Source organism: Notolabrus celidotus, chromosome 2, assembly GCF_009762535.1.
Source record: "Notolabrus celidotus isolate fNotCel1 chromosome 2, fNotCel1.pri, whole genome shotgun sequence".
NCBI lineage: Eukaryota > Metazoa > Chordata > Actinopteri > Labriformes > Labridae > Notolabrus > Notolabrus celidotus.
The window spans coordinates 37,715,330-37,737,018 of NC_048273.1; the positions used below are offsets into that span (position 1 = coordinate 37,715,330).

At 41.0% G+C, this 21,689-nt stretch overlaps 1 protein-coding gene and 1 long non-coding RNA gene across 2 annotated transcripts in view; one reads left to right on the plus strand and one right to left on the minus strand.

The window, feature by feature from the left end:
• The window catches only part of LOC117825736 (gamma-aminobutyric acid receptor subunit gamma-3), a 143,304-nt gene that overhangs the window by 18,629 nt on the left and 102,986 nt on the right, over nt 1-21,689 (plus strand). The window lies entirely within an intron of this gene.
• LOC117825747 lies at nt 3,480-3,883 on the minus strand. The gene is made up of 2 exons (XR_004633893.1): nt 3,775-3,883; nt 3,480-3,528 (listed from the first exon to the last, which is right to left on the minus strand). It is a non-coding gene; the product is annotated as an uncharacterized LOC117825747 (long non-coding RNA).

The window sequence follows — 21,689 nt, forward strand, 5'->3', positions numbered from 1 at the left end:
GATTACCAACCCCAGCTTTAAGTTCAAGTACAGGAGATGTGATCCTGTCCTGTCAGACTCAAAGCAGACAGATTTCCTAGCACGGTTTCAGTGAAGGCATGCACTGTAAGTGTTTTTTTTATTTCTAGGTAAAAAAGGTCTTATTAGACCAGATATTAGCCACGTTGACCTGACAGCCTAGATAAACATCTGAAGTCTGGCCCACACTAAGAGATGTTTTAAAATTTGAACAGATGTTTAAACAGTGAGAGGGTCCACACATGATGACAATGAAAGATTGAACTGTTTTGTTCTACACTATGTGTGGAGAGCAACACCGCAGCACTCTTAACACATCAATGCCAATAGTCAACTGTGACTTTAGAGGAAACAAACATGGCAGACAACAGGATGGTTGTGAAGCTAAATGTTGCTAGCTGCTTAGCTATCTGCTAAATCCATTGCGGTAACCATTTCTGTCTAACTGCTCTCCCTGTCAGTTTGATCATGGTTTTAAAGGTCATGTTGTGTAAGCAACAAATCAACAAGTTAGTTCTCCATTTGTGACTTCCATCTAACTTTATACTGTGCTTTCATTACAGTCTCCACAGCTGAATATGTTGAGTTTCCATCTTCAGTCAGCTTGCTTCTCGATTGTTGTTTTGTTCTATGTGAAAATCCAAAGAGAGTGTGCTCGGCTGTGTTCTGGGTTCCCCCCCTACACAGCAAAATATCTGATGATAAATATTAATAGTTTTTGACATTTGCGACCTCAAATCAGTGCTGCCACGATCGTCTTTCAAGCAGATCAGGGGGAGTTAAATCACTCTTAATGCCCCACATTCCACAGGAAAATCTGAAACTATAATCTACAACATCAAAAAACAGACATGTACCCATAAACTGTATATAAAATGGACAGCGTTGCTCCGCCTTTTCCCGTTGTACGGTTTTGAAGCCAAAATATACAGTTCCAATGCGCAGCCTTTGTGCAGCCAGTCTGCCCTGTAGTGAATTTCTGTGGTTGCCACGGTAACGAGCTCCGTCCTACAGCGTAGCGTCACAAGATCCTATGGAGTTTCTCTCTACGGCGGCTGTGAATCAAAGCAAACCCGGAAGTAAAACCCCGTTTTTTAAACTCTAATAACTAACGAAAAAGAAACTTTTCAGAAAAAAGAGGCCTTGAACACAAAACAGTCAAATACTAACTACATATCACCACAGCATACGGATGGGAGAAACATTCGTACTTTGTGTATTTATTTATTATTTAAAGTTTGACTGCTCCCCCATTCAAATGAATGGGGGAGACAGAGTTTTTGACCTATACTGCAGCCAGCCACCAGGGGGCAGACGCTTTGCTGGAAGCTTCGCTTCAAGCTGAGCGAGATGCACCCCTGCATGTACCTTGCTTTAATTTAAGATTCAAAGAACCAAAAATGATTAAAAGTGACTTCATTCAAAAAACTCCAAGAGTACATTTTTCTGGACCCATGGAAGAATTCTTTTCTTGGGTCTTATTTTTGGTTTATTCTATCCTGACTTAAAGGTGACATATCATGCAAAATCGACTTAATGATGGTTCTCTACCTGAAATATGTTTCCCTGGCATGTCTACAAACCCCCCGAAAATGAAAAGAATCCATTCTGCCCCTGTTCTGATTTCTCCACCTTTCTGTAAATGTGTGTGAAACCAGCCGTTTCAGTTTTCAGTGTTTTTCATACGTCACAACAACATCCGGTCTGTCACGGAAGTTAAAGCTTGGAGCTTGTTCAGCCCATAGACTGTATAAAATACAACTCAACCCCTCCTCCGTGTTTCATTACCTGCACACGTGTGTTTCTAACAAGGAGCTTAGGAGGGAGGCATGCTAGTTGTAGGCTGTCTTAATAAACACAAAGGTCGGTTTTACTCCCCACGTCTGCAGATTTGAAGATCTAGTGGATGATTTTTATTTGTCATGGAAAAAAGCTAGTGCTAGTTAGCATAGCCACATAGCTACATGTTCGTAGCTGTGTACCAAGACACACGTCGACATAATGACAAATAAAACAACAACATCAGAGTTAGAGCACTTCAGATGCTGATTTCAATCGCCCAAGGTTTAATATTTAACTATGTAAAGCAAAGTGCTAACACAGCTTTATTCACACAGGGTAAGATCAAAACATAACTTCCCATGGACATCATTATGCAGAGAAATAAAGACTGCACTTATGCAGGAGTATGTAATGTGAGAAAAATCCTTTGATCCTGCAATTGTGCCACGACACAGTCAACTTAAAGACACTGGAACTGTGCAAAAAGAGAAAAACCTGTAGCCTGTCCTTCATGCAGGAAAAAAACGCTGTCTTCTACATGCAGGAGTTAATATAATGTGGACACAAGACATTAGACTTTGGTTTACTGTTGCTGTCCATGTTTATACACAGAAAAAGACAAAGACAACAAGCTCCACAAGATAACACGGGCATTAAACATTAAGCTACTGTGCAAGTAAAATGAAAGCACAGTGAACAAGCCTGCAGACTGAACAACAATCATATTCATAGACAGACAATGGTGCAAGGGTGAGCGGTGCAAAGGATACTGGAATAAATATTATGAAATACAATACTCATGTCTGATACTGGAGCAGGACTATCAAACAGACGTACGTTTTCTGCTGAAGTCTCAGACGGAGAAACTCTACATGTCACACCTTGACGATTTAGCCAGCGTATAAAAAAATTGGCGAGTAAGCTGGTGTAGGATGCATAAGTTATATGTACGTTTTGTATAAGTTAAGAGTATGCTGAAGCACGCTGGTATACATCCTAGTACGGCGAGGATCATATGTCTGGCATACGTCTGCCATAAGTTGTAGGTAAATTATGCGGTCATTGACACACGTTCACACATGTAGAGCTGTGTGTCTGCATGTGTGTGAGTGTGACAAGCCTTGGAGCCCTCACTCAGTGTCAAATGGAGACTGACACAGGAGTGGATTTTCACTCCTCCGCGCCGATATCATGCCGTTTACTGTGGACACACGTGGACACACGTGGACACCTTCATGAGCCGTTTTTTACAGAGGGAAATGAGATTCAATTCACCTCAGGGAAAAAAAAAGAGAAAGTTCAGAGCTAAACTGGAGAGCAGGAGAGATCCAGAGTTACCTGGTGGTGCAGGTGTGTAAACCACAAGCTAATGTTTACAGTTTACACACAATGAACCGAGAAAACTTCTTGCTGTCACAAGTAAGACTTAACAACAATCCCTCTAGACCAGGGGTCACTAACTGGCTGACCGCAGTCCTGGTCCGGACCCAGAAGCCGTCCCATACGCACCCGGACCGACAGTCAAAACAGAAGGTCCTAAATTAAAATCTGACGGGCGCTTCTATTTTAACAGGCGCAGCTTCTGTAGTCTTTAAGGTAGTTGTAGTGTTCTCGTGCAGTGTGTTGAAACTCTGACTAAACACCAAGGTAAACCAGAGCCAATGAAGACAGAGTCGAAGCAAGATTGACCGTTTACTTCGGGTTCCTTCACTGACATGCTGGTGAAAACTGTAAATAAAACAATACAAAACAATAAGCACTGTATATAACTTAATGTTACATTTTAAGTGGCTTCAAACATGAATTAACTTCACTCAATGCACTTTGAGTACCAGCTACATTAGCTGCTAGCATGTTTTAAATAGCTTTTAAATCAATGTAAATAATCTCTATTTTTAACCTTTTATCCTAAAACGTTTTTAACAATATATCACTATTTATATTCTTAACATCCTAAACATCTAAACAACTTACGGCAATGCCTCTATGATGAATTTGAGCAGATGGCGGCGGATAACATTCAGACCATGCTCCACATGTCTGCCTTGCTTTCTGATGAGCCAGGAAGAGAAGCTAACAGGAAATGACCTAACAGAAACAGACCTGACAGGATGTGACGTCATCAAATGACCGATTTTCAAAATAAACCTCTTTTACAGGCACTTTTAACTTTTAGCAGCTTTTAACATATTCTTTAACTTTAATTAGTGCAAAAATGAATTCCCATGTTATAAAAACCAAATTAACTGCCTTAGTGGCAGCACAGTAGTGGTTAAGCAGATGAGGGAATGTACGGACCAATTGCATGCGAGTTAAACAATCCCATGTGATACTACTCAGCCAATCAAGTCAGGGCATTCCAGGCGGTAAACATTACAACTATACAGATCAGACAGATGAGAAGTTAGAGGCAAGTCACACGTGAAAAGACGGTGGAAAGAAAAAACGAAAGCGATAAAGTTAGAGAAAACAAGGGAGATATACAGAGGAGTGAGACGGAGAAATGGAGCGATACAGACGACTGAGCTGGAGAAAGTTTAGAAAATAAGGAACAAGTGTCCCTCTCCATAAAAGAAAAGTGTGCAGCCAAAATAGAGCTGCACACTTTGATTTTTAAAGGACAGACTCATTTCTGTTCCTACTTCCCACTGGGAGCACTAAACAAGTGTGTATCATATGTTCAGAAACCTTGTCCCTTCTGAAAAGAGACAACGTGAAATGCCATTATGAGACAAAACATGAAGGTTTTGAACAAACAGACCCACTCAGATCTGAAGTGAGTCCTGAATGATTGGGACCCCTGACTGCCAACGGTTTGGGAGTTTAGTTTAACACATCAGAGAGTGTTTATTGATTTAAATGTGTCATCAGTTATTCTTCTTATTTATTTTTCAACCTCTGATTTAAATTGAACTCCTTAGTTTTAAAGAAATGTCATGAAAAATAACAGTTTAAATGTTACTAGAATGTAAGCTTCTTTCAGGGATTTGAATTCATGTTTTTGTTATTTATGTATCAAACATTTTATGTTTTCCTTTTTTATAATTTAATTTCCAGCACAAATGGTCACATAAATATTCACAAGAATGCAGGGAATTAAGTGTTAAATCCTCAATATTTTCTGGGGGAGGACCCCCCCAGAAAAAGTGTCAAATAGCAGAGCCTCTGAAATAGAAGCTGAAGCCAGACGGTCAGAGTCTGGTGAAGTTCAAAATGTTAGGTTTTTGAAAGCACTGCAGTCAATAAGTGTAACTTCTTGTAAAGAGCAGAGGCTGCGTTCCTGCTGGTTTCACTCCTCTCACACTCTCCACGGCTCATTATGTGGGAAAACACTAGCTAAATCGTCCAGATGTGACAGGGCCATAAAAGAGCTAAATGTCTATGAACAGGATTTAATGTACACTATATTACCAAAAGTATTCGCTCACCCATCCAAATGATCAGAATCAGGTGTCCTAATCACTTGGCCTGCCCACAGGTGTATAAAATCAAGCACCTAGGCATGCAGACTGTTTTTACAAACATTTGTGAAAGAATGGGCCGCTCTCAGGAGCTCAGTGAATTCCAGCGTGGAACTGTCATAGGATGTCACCTGTGCAACAAATCCAGTCGTGACATTTCCTCGCTCCTAAATATTCCACAGTCAACTGTCAGCTTTATTATAAGAAAATGGAAGAGTTTGGGAACAACAGCAACTCAGCCACGAAGTGGTAGGCCATGTAAACTGACAGAGAGGGGTCAGCGGATATTGAGGCGCATAGTGCAAAGAGGTCGCCGACTTTCTGCACAGTCAGTTGCTACAGCGCTCCAAACTTCATGTGGCCTTCAGATTAGCCCAAGTACAGTACGCAGAGAGCTTCATGGAATGGGTTTCCATGGCCGAGCAGCTGCATCCAAGCCATACATCACCAAGTGCAATGCAAAGCATCGGATGCAGTGGTGTAAAGCACGCCGCCACTGGACCATAGAGCAGTGGAGACGCGTTCTCTGGAGTGATGAATCACGCTTTTCCATCTGGCAATCTGATGGACGAGTCTGGGTTTGGAGGTTGCCAGGAGAACGGTACATTTTGGACTGCATTGTGCCAAGTGTGAAATTTGGTGGAGGAGGAATTATGGTGTGGGGTTGTTTTTCAGGAGCTGGGCTTGGCCCCTTAGTTCCAGTGAAAGGAACTTTGAATGCCTCAGGATACCAAACCATTTTGGACAATTCCATGCTCCCAACCTTGTGGGAACAGTTTGGAGCGGGCCCCTTCCTCTTCCAACATGACTGTGCACCAGTGCACACAGCAAGGTCCATAAAGACATGGATGACAGAGTCTGGTGTGGATGAACTTGACTGGCCTGCACAGAGTCCTGACCTGAACCCGATAGAACACCTTTGGGATGAATTAGAGCGGAGACTGAGAGCCAGGCCTTCTCAACCAACATCAGTGTGTGACCTCACCAATGCGCTTTTGGAAGAATGGTCAAAAATTCCTTTAAACACACTCCTTAACCTTGTGGACAGCCTTCCTAGAAGAGTTGAAGCTGTAATAGCTGCAAAAGGTGGACCGACATCATATTGAACCCTATGGGTTAGGAATGGGATGGCACTTAAGTTCATATGTGAGTCAAGGCAGGTGAGCGAATACTTTTGGAAATATAGTGTATGTCTCGGTGTGTGAATGCTTTACTGCTTGTGAGGATTAAAGAGTTAAACTGTGTACATATTTACGTTATTCAGACATTTATTGGGACACCGAAGCTCACATCCTGACGCACTGGCTGTGACGAGTAATGTTACACCAGTGCGTCTGCCCACCTTTTGTAAGCTAACTAACTGCAAAGGTTAGTCGTTACAGTTAGTAATTTAAACACACATGACACATGACCTCATCACTCTGCATCCTCATCGAAGTGTCTGAACAAAGAAAAGTGAGATTAAAAAGAAGATCTGTATTCAGTAATTTACTTCAACAACAAAGAGACATCTTTACAAAAGAGGGTGATGGTGCTCATCATTCACTACCCATTCCGTCCACAGGGGTCACCAGAATCACCAGAACATGAAAACTCCTCACTCTAACTTTAAATAACTCATAAATAGGTTGGAAGGAAAAAATGTGGATTTTAGACAGCTCAAAACTGCTGCATAGAGAAGTATGAGAATATATTGAATAAATGTTGCTTCGAACCGCAGACCATAAATAGTCAGAAGCTGAGGTTTATCTCATAAACCCAGAAGGATTAGAGTTTTAAACAGGGGAGTAATCTCAGTGTAGATCCAGATCAGTGAGTACATTTGTAGCTGTTTGATGGACTCTCTGTATAATTAACAACTGTGTTTTTCCCTCAGTTGTTCATAATGTCAAGACAAAGCACTTATAAGCCGACACCATCATAGTAATATAATAGGCTCTGAAAGCATCAGGGCAGAAAAGAAGAAGAGCGTCAACACGAAAGAGGGAAAAGAAAGTGAATGTGCTTTTCAAAATGCCACCTTCCACAGAGGAAACGTCGGAGTCTTTGTTTAGAGCATCACCTCGTAAATAAGTCTGTAACAAAGAGTCTGTCAGAGCGCGTCAGACTCAGCCCGGCTGACGACAGTGATGGATTGATGTGACTTATACATCGTACTTTAAGTTCACGATAATTAATCAGAGCTGCAGGCCCGAGTGTTGGAGACAGAAGTCTTCAGAGTTTGTTGCTGAAATGTTGCAGCACAGTTAGACACGTCATATGGAGAGTGTGAGGATTGAGCTCACCATATAAACTACCCAGTTCTTATTGCTTTATAATATCCATACTTTGATTCTGGATGTGGACTTCTGTTGCATGTTGCAGACTTTTGATGCATCTAGGGGTGACCCCAAATAGTTGAATATTGGACGATTCGTTCAAAGAGCCTTAGTCGACTGCCAATCTCATAGTCGAATATTTGCATATGAAACGTGGATCATTCCATTCAAACCATGGGGGTGCTCAATGTCTAATTTTACATTATTTTCCTGTTTCCCGTAAAAACAGTGTCTCATATATCTTATGTTGATATAATTATAGACTTATTTAATGTAATTCTGAGAACAGCTCTTGAAGTGTTAAATCTCCTTAAAGTGGTAATTAAATCTCCCCTGGTAATTAAAGGTGGACTCTCCCATTTAGCGGGGACCTGTGGAGCAGACGTACCTCAGCTGGTCTATAAATCTTTCTACGTTCATGGCAGCTCAAAATGTCAGAAAATAAAACTTCAGTTGATCCTAAAAACTAGTGATGAAGATGAGGAGCAGCTTCATGAAGAGGGCTGTGAGATCAAGGATTACCGGACCACACAAAAACTGTACGGGGCCAAAAGAACCAGTAGGGATACCCAAAGCTGTCTGAAGCCTCAAAAACAATCCACAGCATCCCATCCACCTCCACATCATCAGAGAGGATATTCTCAAAGACAGGATTTACACTCAACAAAGGAAGGAGCGCACTTCTGCCCGTACACACGATGGTTTTCATCATGTACAGTTTGAAAAGACTCAAGCGGACAAAGACGTGATGAAAGACTGTTTTAAAAGGTTCTGTTAAGAGATTTAAAAACCCTTTAGCTGGTTCAGGTTTGATTTTGAACATTATACAAATGTTTAGCCTTAAGTTGGACAAACTACCCTCTGCAGCACTGCTCTCCTCTGTGTGAACACTGTTTAAATATCTCCTGATTCCTTATTCTATAGTGGAGCGTTGTTCCATGTTTAACGGATGGTGGTCTTATTTGAGTTTTCTCTCCTTCATCACCTCGTTGTTTTTGCAATACATATTTAAAAAATTTAAGTTTTATACTTCTAATATTCTGTTGTCCCTTTTACTTTAAGCTATGAGTCTCTTAATTGTAAAGGGTTATGTGTAATATTGTCATGTGGTCACCATCATGCAGACTTTGGGTCAATAAGGAAAAACAACAAACATTCCACTATTCATCGACTATGGGCAAAATCTGATGAATCAAATTCAACTAAGCAAATCCTTAGTCAGGCTCAACCCTAGTTGCATGTTGTAGACATTTGTTGCATGTTGTAGCCCATTGTCTCTCTTCCAAGGCTTGTAACACTTCCATCTTGGATCCACAACAGCAAAGCGAAAAAAATGTATTTAAGAAACTGGATCTCTGAAAATGATGTTCAAAGATTAAACATTTACTTTGACACAAAAATACATCAATATTAGATTGGAATAGAAAGGCTTTATTGTCATTATCCTAGAATATAAAACAAGATTGGAAGTGTTAAATCAAAAATAGGTGCCAAAATAAAAGACAAACAAGACAGAAAACATAAACAGTCGTGCAGTGGAATAAAAAATGTTAAACAAGTAGATAATAAGAATATTGCACTAATGAAAGCCATGTTGTACCTATTCAAACCATACTGCACAGTAAAACTTTATTGCAAGTTTTAAAACTAGAGCAAGATTATCTAGTTTGATTTATCAGACTAACCGCCCGTGGGTAGAACCACAGTTTCTGAGTCTATTTGAGCATGACTTCAAACTTCTGCACCTCTAACCAGCGGGCAGGAGAGAGGACAGTGTGTGACCTGGATGGGAGCAGTTTTGATGATTTTCTTGGCCATGCAGAGGCACCGGGATCTGGAGATGTCCTCCAGAAAAGGCAGCCAGCCAGCAGCCGATGACTGTTCTACCATTTTTGTCCTTCTCTTCAGAGCTTTTTAGTCAGCAGCGTGCCACACCGAGATGCGGTATGACGCCAAAGACTTTCGATGGTGGAGCAGTAAGACACGAGCAGCCACACCAGAGCTCTCTCAGGAAGTGTAGTCTCTGCTGGGCCTTCTTCACTACTGCAGAGGTGTTTGCTGACCAGCAGAGGTCCCTTTGGGGGGTGGAGACTGGGCTGAACATGGATGAACGCCTGTCGAGTTAAAACCACAGACCGTATAAAATATGAACGTAGTATCCGTGACGTCACCCATCTGTTTCTGAAGAGCTGTTTTGAGGCCAATCGTCTGAGGGAGCCATATTGTTGCTGTCAAGCTACTGTGACGCAATGAGGCGGGCTTTGAGCCTCCTAGCCAACAGCTACAGTGTTCCAGCCTGTCAATCAAGTCAGCTGTGCCTCTCATTGGAAGACTAGTAATCTCAAAATCTTTCAAATTACAGCGTTATGAAAAAATCACCCCTGTACAGTGTGCTGATAGAGGAATGAGCTATCCAGACTCCACTGGTCTTTTCTACCAGGCTGTAAACATGTTTATTTCTACTGTAAAGATCGTCTTCTTTGAATTGGTGTGTATGTGGTTTCCAGTACTTCCGGAGCCAGCCTCAAGTGGATCCTCAATGAACTGCAGTTTTTAACACTTCTGCATTGGACTCATATTTTCAGACCGGAGGTTGCCGCTTGGTTAAAACACGTTCATTCCTGTCAATTTCTATTATCTAAAGTCATGAACTTTATTGTGAGTGCTCCCCAATGTTCCCAAGAAGATGAGTGGCTACCATGATGATCATGAAGACCTGGTGCACAGCTGCAGCCCTGGCTGAGCGCCATTGTGTTTGCATAAAAACATGCCTTAAAACTTAAAACACCGTTATGATAGCTGAATGTAATATGAGACCACAGGTAGAGAAAAAAAAAAGTATCTGAGCACAATCTTAGAAATCAATTACTTGATACTTAGATCCGCAGCCCAAGCATGGTGCTGTTCCGTATTTGCTTCATGTCTGTCTTCTTCAACTCGGTCAACACACTTTCATTTATCTCCATAGTCTTCAGCCTCCCTGTATCCTCCATGTTGTTTATAGTTTTAGAATGCTTACAGAAACTAACGTTTTTGCCACAGTGTCAACCGGCAGAGGTGACATGCACTGGACTCCTTCCCTGCAGATTGATCTGCTTTGATGTGTGTGATCAGGTTGTCTCCTGCAACACTTTGCGGTCTAGAAATAGCATTGATATTGACCAATCAGAATCAAGTGTTTAAAGGTGACATATCATGCAAAATGGACTTTTTAATGGTTCTCTACCTGATAAAGGTGTCCCTGGCATGTCTACAAACCCCCCGAGAATGAAAAAAATCCATTCTGCCCCTGTTCTGATTTCTCCACCTTTCTGTAAATGTGTGTGAAACGAGCCGTTTCAGACTTCCGTGTTTTTGTTACGTAACAACAATATCAATGTCTGTCACAGAGTCAGAGCTCGGAGCTTGTTCAGCCCATAGACTGTATAAAATAATACTGAATCCCTCCTCCGTTTTTCATTACCTGCACAAATGTGTGCTAACAAGGAGCTTAGGAGGGAGGCATGCTAGTTGTAGGCTGTCTTAATAAACACAAAGGTCGGTTTTACTCCCCACGTCTGCAGATTTGAAGATCTAGTGGATGATTTTTATTTATCATGGATAAGTGCTAGCGCTAGTTAGCATAGCCACATAGCTACATATTCGTAGCTGTGTACCAAGACACACGTCGACATACTGATAAATAAAACAACAAGAAACACTAAATCTGTGACCAATGGTTCAGAAAGGTCCTGCTACAGGCGCCTCTCCATCAGGATCAGATTCTGGATCAGATTCAGAGGGTTGAAGTAACGCTATCTATGAGCAGCCGTGTATATTCAGCCAACATGTAAACATTAGATCAATGTGCTGGACAGCGGAGGCACATCCACTTCCTGAGGGGGTGTGGTCAGAGAGAAAACAGAGTGTTCTGGGGAGGACTGAAGAAGAGAGTTTTTCAGGCAGACCAAAATCTGATTTCAAAGTGTTTTTTTGAGCATAAACTTTAAAGACATGTTTTGGGGACCTCTTAGACCAATATATATTGATGAAAAAAGCGTGATATGTCCCCTTTAACACAACTGCGTAACAATAACGTATAAAGTCAAGGACATCCATAAAGAGGGGTGAAAGCTTCCTTGGGCACAGCCGCACAGATCAGCCCATGGCGTTCAGCAAAAACAGGGTCTAATTGAATCAGCCTGTTTCAGAATCAGTCTTTGTAACTTGAGAATCTTGGCCCACAGAACATAACTCATTGGCAAGTTATGCTGGACAGAGTTTAGCCTAACCAAGACCTGCGTAAAAGTTTGGATGCCAGAAACAAAAGGAGAAGAAAAGGAGGAAGCTGGCTAAGGCTAAGCTGATCTGATCCAGGATGAGCAGCCAAATGTTAGCCAGGAGGCTAGGTGCTGGTGGAGCTTTTAGATGAAAGTGAGGCAGGACCAAAGACTTTGGCTGCTGGAATGAATCCTGTGTTCAGGTGTTAGCATGTGCATGAGGCGATATCATTACATCACATCCAGGAGGGCCCACTCACCGGGCCTTTCAGGGTTCAGCCATTTCTATTTGGCAGGAACACTGAATTAACATTAATAACTGATGATCTATCAACTCTAAACTAATTGGAAGAAGCCACTTGATCATTTGTTAATGATGTGCAACAGGAACTCATAATACATCCTGCATGAATTCATGCATAAAAACGGGGTCATAAATTAGCTTGCATTATTTCAACCCGAAGTGTTACTGATGGTTTCTGTACAAAAAGGAAAAGTTGGCTTTAAATATTTTTTCAAGAAGTAAGAGATATAGAGTGTTGAACACACAAAGATTGAACTGCAGTGTGAGTTTCACCATAGTGCAGCTTCTCTTTCATTAAAGAGACCCTTCTTAAACTAGCTTCAGTGTCTCGCTGCTCTCTGGGTGACAGATGATCGGCCCGAGTACAGTTAGCCCGAGGGAGGTGATCTGTTCTGCTTTTTGAATATTTCAGAGCCCTTGGCATTTCTTCTAGTAATGAGCCCGGACACTGTGAGGAGAAGTTGAAGTTTTTGTGCCATAAGTCATTATGCTGCGGCTCAGAGTCTGAAAACGGAGACTGAGAATAGGCCGAGACTTTCCCACATGTAGTTATGTCATCGGGAGTTCCTTGTGTGCTGGCTTGTGTGATTAATGAGTGGACAGAGCGTGTGCAGCAGTGGAGATGAGTTACTGTGGAAACGTAGAAGGACAAGAAGCTTGTCTTAGTTTGAGAAATTACAAACTAAAGGTCTGTTTTGCTCTTGAAGGTTGGAGTTGAAAGGAAAACAAAGTAACATGCAGACGAGTCTAATCTTTACTCTCATAGTCAAAGTTTAAGGAAAAGACAAACTTTAAAACTCTCTAACTTTACAACTTTTTAAACTGCTCACATGAAAAGACAGTGAGTTCATTTTGAAGTAACTTAGACTAAATGATTAAAAAAGTGACATTGGGAAAACTAGTAAAAAGGCTGTTTAAGGCAACTCAACAACTTGCAAAAGAAAGTCTGTTTATCCCGTTCATGATCTAAATCAAGGTTTAAAATCTTCTGTGCTTCAGCATGATGTCCATTTTGTTAGTGTTGTTCCTTCTGAAGGAAAAGTTTGAGGTCTTTGATGTGGATTTGAGAGAGGTACTGTACTTGTCACAGTAAGTGTACTTCTCTCAGTGGATGACAGTTTGACTAGAGTTCTGACACGGTCGCTCAGCTTTCTTCAGCTGCAGATAATGCTAAGGAGTCCATGTCTATCACTTAACAGAGAGCCACTTAAAAAGTCCTGTTTGAAAATGAATCAGTTTGAATGTGAGCTGTACTTGTAACTTTTATCATCACATCACTCTGATGTCATGCAGCACTTCCTGTCCTTCCTTCCTTGGTCCTGTATAACTGGAAATGTCTAAATGATACTGCGTATGTCTCATTTCATTCAGGTAAACCCTAGGTGCATTTCGACCAAGAGTTCCGGGGTCTTTTAGCCCCCAGAACTACTTTACCCTGAACTAAAAGGTTCCTGTGCCCCCATTGTTGTCTGCGTTTCCATCGCAGGCTGAAGTCCCGGGTAGATTGTGCAAATCAGACCAGTGACGTATGGAGAAAAAAAAAGTAAATGCACTACACCACCAGACCAGTAGAGGGCAGTAAAACAAAGGGGAATGCCATTAATCACAGATGACACCATAGCAGCAGACGGACAGGCAGGTATCATTATGAGCAACACAACAGTTAGCCTGTTAGCATGAAGAGACTCAGCTGGCGCTGTTTTAGATGGTGCTATATTTCATCACAGATGGATTCACTGAATCAACACGTGAGAGGAGATAAGCGCGAGTAGCAAAGACGTTTCAACACGGCTTTAAAATCCTTTTGAACTCAAAAAGCCGTGTCAGCCATTCTTCTTAAGTTTCCAGACTCCTGGTTTAAAAAGATTTTTATAAGGTTTCTTTGGGGGCAAAAATAGATCCAGAATCTCATACAAGAAAGTGTGTGTTCCCAGATCTAAAGGGGGTTTGGGAGTTCCTGATATGTTAAATTACTATATCTCCTTCAACGTTAGGTACCCATTATCATGGGCATACAAGGAGCACCATCAAATAGGCAGTTGGGGGTGGATTGAGAAATGTGTTATGGCTCAACATGAAGGGATAAGCTTTGCTTCATTATGGTACCACCCCAAACCTCCTGTTACCCTGGATAACATTCTCATAAGATTTTTATGTTCTATTGTTAAAATTATACATAAAAGGCTTCATATTAATAGTGAGCTCTGTCTTCCATCTTGCCCTATCTGGGACAACCCGGCTCTTATGTCGGGTAGAGGCATCCTCAAACGAATCCCCCAAAAGTAATGACATTAATACAATTGGTCAGATTTTCGATGATAAGGTTTTTCCTTATGAACATTTAAAGGATAAATTTGGCCTGACATATTAATTTTTTTTAACATATGCATGTCCTCTATCATGAGAATGAAACATACTGAGGGTGTAGTACCTGCTTCCTGTCAGGAACAGGATGAGACCTTTCTGTCAAGACATTCTGTTTTGTGTATTTATAAATTTATGTCATTTGATGCTCATAAGGTGTTCACTTCCACGCAAGAGGCATGGGAGCGTGACGTTAAAACCACTTTTACCGCCCCAGAGTGGGCCTCTATATGGAGATCTGGCATTCAGTCTTCCAAATGTGTTAAATACAAGATCATCCAATACAAGATTTTATCCAGAGCCTATGTTACACCGGTAAGACTCTCGAAGATGTCTGACAATGCCTCTGCTTTATGTTGGTATAACTGTGGCCATCGTAGCTCATTACTACATTTGCTATGGGAGAGTCCTGCTGTTAAGACCTTGTGGTCAGAAGTGCATGCCGTCATGACAGGAATTTTGCACACTGTTCTTCCCTTCTCCACTTCAGTTTGCATTTTGGGCTATAAGCCCCAGACTAAAACTAGCCCTGCTGTCACGCCTGTGGGTTCTTGGGTGCCTTTCGGTTGAAAGACTGATTCTTCTTAACCTGAAGGAGCAAAAGCCAGAATGCTTCATGAAGGACTCATGGTTAAATGACCTGCTAAATATGCAGAGAGCTGCTGGTCTCTTAAAAGACTTTGACCAAGGTCTGATCGGGCTCGGGGACATTGTCATGAGAGGTCTGGGTTAAGAGCTCTGTACTGTAATTATGTGTGTTCATGGTAACACCCCCCGCCCCAACACTCCACCAGTGTCATGTCTGTTTATATCTTGTCTTATGTCTCTGTGTATTTGCACTTTTGAAAAATCTAAAAAAAAAAAAGCTGTGGCAGAGATCGGCCGGTGTTTTTGTTTAAACAGCGACCCTGTTAACTGGAGACTTTCAGCCGGATGCATCCCTCATAAACGTCTTTAGACGATCATTAAATATCTGATGAGGATATTTAATGATGATGATTAATGATGAAAACTAAACTAGTTTGCATTCCCAGGAACTCCCTCTGTGTTTCAACAGCTGTGTAAACTCCACAAACACTGACACGTTCAGCTGAAGGTCTCCAGTTTACAGGGTCACTTTTAAAACCATAACACCGGGAGAGACGCATTCACGGTGGGCTGAGAGAAGACTACTGTTACAAGCTGCTAAATCAAGAGAATCACAGGTTCTTCTTTTGAAAAGTACACACACATACAAAAAAGATAGAACAAATCAAAACTAATGAAAGAAAGAGAAATCAAGTGAATCACAGATGTGTGTGATGTTATTGTGGACGGCGGGAGGAATAAAAACACTGTGGTTAATCTACCAATCAGACACGTTCAACATTGCAGGCCCTGCCCCCTGAAAGTCCTGGGACCTTTGAAACGTACTAACCCTTTAGCAGGGGCTTTTTAGTGGGGAGATTATCTACCCCCGAACTAAATTTAGACCCTGGGTCCACCGGTCAAAACGCATATAGTTCAGGGCTAAAGTCCCTAGTTCTGGGGTAAAGTTCCTCTGGTCGAAAATTGCCTCCTGTTTTCAAATCTTGCTCATAAAATCTAAGATGGTCATTGTGTCATAATTCAGGCTTTAAAGATTGTAACACACCAATACAGCACATCAGTGTGGCTTCACTCTTCATACATGATCATTGGACTTAAGTAAAACCGCTCATATTGAGCTAGTTGAAATCTTCCCACAGGGTCAAGTTTTTGAACAAAAGAGGAAAACTTTTACGTCATTAGGGCAAAATTTGAGATTCAGAATTAAATAAAAGTAAGTGAACTTTTTTGAGTCACTTCAAATGATGAATAACAATACATTCAGAAGTTATATCTCATCATATTGTTGACAAACTTACCTGTTATTTAGCCTTAGATAGTCATACTTCTGGAGGTGCTGCCTGGCTTGCGTCCAAATGTGTGCAGCAGTTCATTTCAGGGCAAATTTTAATTATATCATGTCATATCATATTGTAGAGAATTGCATTGTATCACATTATATCGCATGACATCATAACATATATTGAGTCGTGTTGTTTTGTGTCATGCTGTGTTGTGTCTAGGGATGGTCATTTCAATCAAAAAAACTATTCTGTTGTCCCTGCTAATTATTCACTGATTACTGGAATACTTCCCCCTGCAGACATAAGGAGAGAGATACTGGTTCAATGACTGTGCAAGTTGTTGTAGACATGCTAGCTTTTGTAGAAATTCCTCCCAGAAGTCTTTGGTGCTGCAGAAGTCTTTGGCTGTTTTTGAAACGGCCTGCTACATACAGTACACTTGAGGTCAAAATTATTAACCCCCCTTGTGAAATCAGATAAAACCCTTGATTTCTCCATGAAAATGACCAATAAAAACAAGTGTTTATAGTTTATGTGTTTCTAAAATAACAAAGACAAATGTTCACTATGTTTGACTTGAATATTTTATTGATGCAATGAATTAAAACAAGAAAAAGTAAAAATGGCATGTCCAAAATGATTAGCCCCCTGGCCCTAAGTAGTCAATAGTGCACCCTTTCTGAGCCACACCTGACAACAACCTCTTCAAATAGTTCTTTACAAGGTTGGCACATGTCTCTGGAGGGATTTTGGCCCATTTTTCCAATCCAAATTGTTCCAGCTGGTCCAAAATACATGGTTTCTGAGCATGTACATTCACTTTGAGTACCCGCCACAGATTTCAACAGGATTGGGATCTGGGCTCTGTACGGGCCACTCCAGGACCTTGGTTTTGGTGTCCTTTAAGAACTGTTTGACCAATTTTGACGTAAGCTTTGGATCATTGTCTTGCTGGAAGACCCAGCGCTGACGAAAGCCTAGACTAAGAGCAGAGTTCTTCACATTATCCCTCAAAATGTCAACATAACTTTCTTTTTTCATGATGCCATGTACTAGAACATGATTTCCTGTGCCTGAGGCTGCAAAACAGCCCCACAGTATGATGCTCCCCCCACCATGTTTAATTCTGAGGACCGTGTTCTAAGGGTTGAAGGACTCCCCCTTTCTTGGCCAAACATGAACAACATCCATGTGCCCAAAAAGTTCCATCAGACCAAAGGATGGACTTCCAAAACTCATCTTTACCTTTCAAATGTTCTCGGGCAAACCTCAGTCTAGCTCTGATGTGCCGCTCTTTGAGTAAAGGGGTTCTTCTGGGACGATTGTCTTGAAGCCCACTACTATGAAGATCCCTCACAACTGTGTTCCTTCAAACATCAAGTCCAGAGGAGGTCAGGTCAGCAACAATCACCTTGGCAGATGTCCGGGGCTTCTTGCTGACATCTTCGACTACTTTCCTCCCCAAAGTTCTTGAAATCTTGTGTTTTCTACCATGCCTAGGTTTGTTTCCAACAGAGTTTGTCTCCTTGTACTTTGCAATGATGCAACATACAGCTATTCTAGACACTGTAAAACACCTGGAAATTACAGTATAGCCTTCCCCCTTATTATGAGCCTCAATTATCTTCTTTCTGAGCTCAAGACTGATTTCCATTGTCTTTGGCATGGTTAGTAAGAGTAGTCTCTCTCAATAACGTGTTCATGTGCCCTGTTTGGAGTCCCTTAAGTAAATCTCAATGCTGTTTGAATGCTCAGGTGTTGTTAGGAAGCCAACAGACCGACAGGTGTTGTTAGGAAACAAACTGACTGCTCAGGTGTGTTTTAAAAGTAAAAATTCACAGGGGGGCTAATAATTTTGACCACCCCATTTTTCACTATATTTAATATAAAGTTATCCTAAAAAATTATTTTACTTTCCAAAATGTACCAAAGCTACTAAAGAACACTGGTGAATGTTTGCTTATATCAAGTTTTATCAATGATTCAAACATTGGGCAGAATTTAAGGAAAATGTTCCAGAATTCCTGGGGGGCTAATAATTTTGACCTCAAGTGTACTACCTATTAATGTAGCAGGCAGTAGGTACTGCCTACTACATACCACGTTTGAATTTAGTCTTTAGTCTGACTGTTCTGTTGGATCTGTTTTGCAGTACACTGGGCAGACGTCACTGGATTTCTGGTTTTGGAAAGTGGAAGTAAACAACGTCCAAGCTGATAGATAAACGGCTTCTTTAGCATCACTTATAATTTAAAAAGTTTAGAAGTGGTTTATATGGAATTTAATAATGACGAGTTCCCCCCTCAAGAAAGAAGAGGAAAGAAAAGGCGTAACGAACGCGTGTGGGAAACTACACGAGGCAGACTGGTCTGATGCATACTGAGAAATTTTCCTGAATCAGTAGACATCCAGGGAGTTTTGGCATACTGCAGATTTTGCTCTTGTTCACATACCACATATTGAATTTAGACCAAATCAGTACGTACTGCTAGTATAGTAGGCGGTTTCGAAAACAGCCTCTGTGTTTTCCTCCAGCTGTGAATCTCACAGAGACTCACATATTTTACTAGCATGCTTTCTTGTGTTATTTGGAATGTTATTACGTTAATGTGGACATTTTTTGTTATTTAATGGCATGAAGCCAATAGCTTTCAGATGCCCTGCAACCACTTTCTGACGTCAGTGCTACATTACAACCAAAGGCTAGGAAAAAGAGAAAAAATACATTTTTTAGGTGAAATAAAAGTCACATGAACTATTTGATTTTTTATTATTAAACAGCTATTTTAATATTTGAAAATCACTCATCCTTAGTTGTGTCGTATGTGGTAGCGTGACCCGGCCGTGAGGCGATCGTCCAGCGGAGCAGTGACCAGAAATGAGGCTTCGAACTCAGTATAAAAGTTTACACACAAAGTTTATTCATGCAGCATGAGAGAGAAGTTACAGCATACTCAAGAGCATCTGAAGTTCTCCGCCGAATGGCAGAGATGCTCAATACTTTATAGTTCTTCAAACATAAGGGAGGAGAAAGGGAGGGGGGAAACATGTGTACGTGTCATCTTAATACAGTTGTTCATAAAGAAAAGACAAAGGGAGGGGGAGAAAAAGGGGGGGTGACAGGTGTGGGTGAGTTGCAATCAAGGGTGAGCAAAGGGTCATGTCAGGTGAACATTGTACTCTGGAAACAACAGAGACATTACCCCAGTCTAGCGGTTTACAAAAAGCATACGTCTACAACTTACAACACTTGCGGTTATCAAAAAAATCTTAAGAAAGCGTACATCGTTACCATTGAATATTTATGTAATCATAAGGCGCTCATTTATCATAGTACAAACCGTTTATCATCATGTTACCAAAAAAAATCCCCTCAGCTCTCATTCAACTGCAACCTGAGACTATGGTGGGCCTTTTAGCCTTTTGCAAGGCAGTGGGCTGAAGATGTGAAACCACATCCGGGCTAAACCTGCCTTGAACTGCAGAAGTGGGGGTTCTGTCCTCGATTTCACCTTTGTGCAGATATTTGCACAGATCTCTGACCTTACGCCTTACTATTTACAGGCTACTTCAATTAAACAAATAAAATGGAAAACATATGAATATAATTGTTAAAAGAAGAATACATGAGCATAATAAGAAAAACATGATTATATTTAAAGAAAATGCATGATTATAATAGAGGATATTAATCAAGATTCCACACGTACCATATTTCATTGTCATACAAACTACTGTATCACATCGTATTGGGCCATATCCTATTGTATTACATAACATCACCTTCAGATCAGGCTAACCAGTTTGTTTACTTTCTGTCATCTCTTACTTGTTTCAAACTTTCCTCTTGTGAAAATTGTGAAACTGATTGAAACAAAGTGTTTACATCTCATTCAGAATCACAGGAGACTCCTTTATTCTAGCACTGATTACCCATTGTTGATATGCAGTGTCGGATTCACCCACTCCCCATCCTGTTTCTTTATTTGTGATTGTTGTTGAGTAATTATTGAAAATCAAAGATGGATTATCGTCCTGGCTGAGGAGCCATTCAGAGCAGAACATGGTGGGAAGAGCCAAACCCACTCAGGATAACTCTCATGCTAGCGCAGGTTAAAATAATTGATCTGTGTGGTGCTGTAGTTTGAGTGAAAGTCAGATAAACTCATTAAATATTTCAGTCCTGTGCAAACAGAGAGAATTACCCTTGGAGAGGACAGACACAATGAATAAGAGTGTTCAAAGCTGAGTTTCCATTCGCTTACTTTGACATTTTTCCTTTTTTGGTTTACTTTGTGCTCAAACAGTCTCTCTAAATAAGGACGACTGGCTAATATAACAAGGACATTTCTAATTTTATATCAACATAGAAAGACAAATATCCAGCCACGGCCAACTTCTTGTTTGCTGTAAATATCACCGTCAGCACGTCAAACAAAGAGACGTGGCTGCAGCTTGTCCTTGCTCTTCACCAGCATTTTGCTAATGTTCCTCCGTTCATCAGGCAGGGCCGGGCTTCAGAGCAAACCTGGACAGAGATCAGCTAACGTCTCTGTGGACCTGTTCATCATCCTCTGCCCACCTTAATGACAAATAAATCTCACAAGAGGTTACAGCTTTCCTCTTCCCCGTCGCTGGATGGTTTTCTATGTGCCTCAAAGTGGCCGTTTCCCATCACGGAGCAGATTATACCCTCCCTAGAGAGAGCTAATTCTATGTTAATCTTTTGTCTTTATTTAAGCTGCTCATCTAGAGACAATTCTCTTCTATTATATTGTTATGTGAGGCAGCAGCTTCCTGAACATCGCAGTATATTTGGTAGATGACCACTCCAACCACCAATCCAGATTGCTGCAGTTGTTAAAAACCCTCACACCTACTCTTCATTTGCCTTTTCATGTTATCTATTGTCCCCCAGCTAATGAGGGGCTTCCTTTTTTCTGAATGAGTAGTTGCAGCTTTGAAACAATGTGGGCAGGTGCAGAATTATAGCCTGCAACACAAGTAGCATAATGATTAAGTAAGTAAAACAAAGCAGCTTAATTTCTAAAGCTGCACATTGTCAAAGATATATCATTTAAAGCTGAGCTTGTTTTTTTTTTCAAGCCCGCTCCATTAGGAGCTATTTCTGGTGCAGCATGAAACTCAACATTTTTGTTCTTCACTGACCCTAACATGTGCTTTGTTCGTCTCTTTGGTATCACAGTGAGACATCAGAAAATACTAATGTGGAGGAGTTGTTGGTTGGTGCTGAATACTTACAGGTCTTATGGCTCTTCAGATAAAGTATGTGAGATGTCTTACACTTTGTA